We start from the raw sequence: 2,066 nt of genomic DNA, 5'->3' as shown, positions 1-2,066 counted from the left end.
TGAATTTGCCCAGGGGAGTTGAGCCTCTTTTGTTTGCCGACGATCTGGCAATTTTCTGTCGATCTGGAAGTATTAACGATATCCAAAATAAATTACAGAATGCAATAAACAGGATCAAACATTGGTCACACACTACCGACATTCAATTCTCCGTCTAAAAAACAAAATGCCTCCACTTCAGTAGAAAACGAAACACACCTCTGGCACCCGATCTATTTCTAGGTAACTCCCAAATATCATACGCTGATTACCATAGATTTCTAGGTTTAACATTTGAGAAAAGACTGACGTTGCAACATCATATTTGTACACTAAAAACGAACTGTACCAAAAAACTAAACATTCTTCGCTCACTAAGCTACACTTCTTGGGGTGCCGATAGAACTAGCTTACTCACACTTTATAAGGCATTAATACGTTCAAAAATGGGCTACGGATCATTCGTCTATGGATCGGCTCGTTCCCAAGTGCTTGCTAAGCTGGATACAATCCATCACGCCGGAATCCGAATAGCGACCGGAGCATTTCGAACAAGCTCTATTCTTAGCCTATGCACTGAATCCAAACAATCGCCTCTTTTATTTAGAAGATTAAAACTAGCCATAGGCTACACCTCAAAATTGTACCCACAGACAGAACATCCGACCCATAAATATATATTCAATGGAAAGTTTTCCAATATTTTCAAGAAAAACAAAATTCAACTCTTCCGCTGTCAGAAAAAATCACCTCGACCATCTCTTTTCTTAAAACCATAAAAATTAATCAAGCAGAAAATGACCATCCACCCTGGACCCATTATCGACCTAAAACTATTCTAAAACTCTCGAAATACTGTAAGCACAACACTGCACATTCTCGATATAAAGCTCATTTTTCTCGCTTTATCCAAAACATGCCGACAGCCTTTACAATCTTCACAGACGGATCAAAGTCAGAACATTCAACAGCATCAGCTTTTGTTACCAACAATTCCACGCAAAAAATCAAACTACACAAGCTATGTGACATATTCACAGCTGAACTAAATGCAATAGCAGCAGCATTATATTTCTGTTTGTCTTCGACCCAAAACAACATCATAATAGTAACAGATTCACTAAGCTCGCTAAAAGCCATAGATTACATGTACCCGAATCACCCTAAAATTTCTAAGATCCATTACTATATAACCACCCTAGAAAATCTGGGCATATCAGTAGTACAATTTATGTGGGGTCCGAGCCACGTGGGAATCACAGGAAACGAACTGGCTGATTGAGCTGCTAGAGAAGAACTCACGCTACCGGGACGCGGCAAAATCGTTTTAACTCCAATAGAGATGAGCAGACCCCTTATAAGGAAAATTACAGATGGGTGGCAATCTATGTGGAACGAGAGCCCCGCGAGTAAGCTGAAAACTATAAAGAAGGAAGTTGGACCACCAGTACCTCCAGCCGCAAATGTCGTAGAGAGGAAGTTGTGCTCACTAGACTGAGAATAGGACACACAAGACTCACTCATTCCTACCTCATTACAAAGGAGACGCAACCAAAATCCAAACACTGTAATAACAATATGACAATTGGCCACATCTTTGAGGAATGCCCATACTCAGCAGATTTGGATTGAAACCTGACATATCATCAGCCCTCAGAAACGATGACAAAACCATAGAATCGGTTCTTAAATTTTTGAGAACCAAAAATATAATTGCAAAAATATGATAAAAAAAAAAAAAAAAAAAGGTTCGTATAAAGGTATGTGTGTGTTTATATATATGTGGGTGTGAATATATGTATGTATGTGTGAATATGTATATACGTTTGTATGCGCACATATGTATACACGTGACATAAAATAGACAATTGAATGTTGCTTTTACGTCGTTAAACAAAACAAAACAAACAATCACATTGAAGTAGGACGTAAGGGAGAGGCGATACCACCAGGCACTTTCAAAACACATTAGGGAAGAAATAGAATGTTTACGGAAGGAAGGAATAATTGTGGACAGCACTTCGCCCTATAACAATCCATTGTGGGCAGTACGCAAGAAGAGTGCCCCGGGCGAAAATGGTGAAAAG

The sequence above is a fragment of the Halyomorpha halys genome, unplaced genomic scaffold (assembly GCF_000696795.3).
Source record: "Halyomorpha halys isolate HHAL.00 unplaced genomic scaffold, Hhal_1.1 Scaffold1314.1, whole genome shotgun sequence".
Lineage (NCBI taxonomy): Eukaryota > Metazoa > Arthropoda > Insecta > Hemiptera > Pentatomidae > Halyomorpha > Halyomorpha halys.
Note: the sequence above shows the minus strand (reverse complement) of the source record.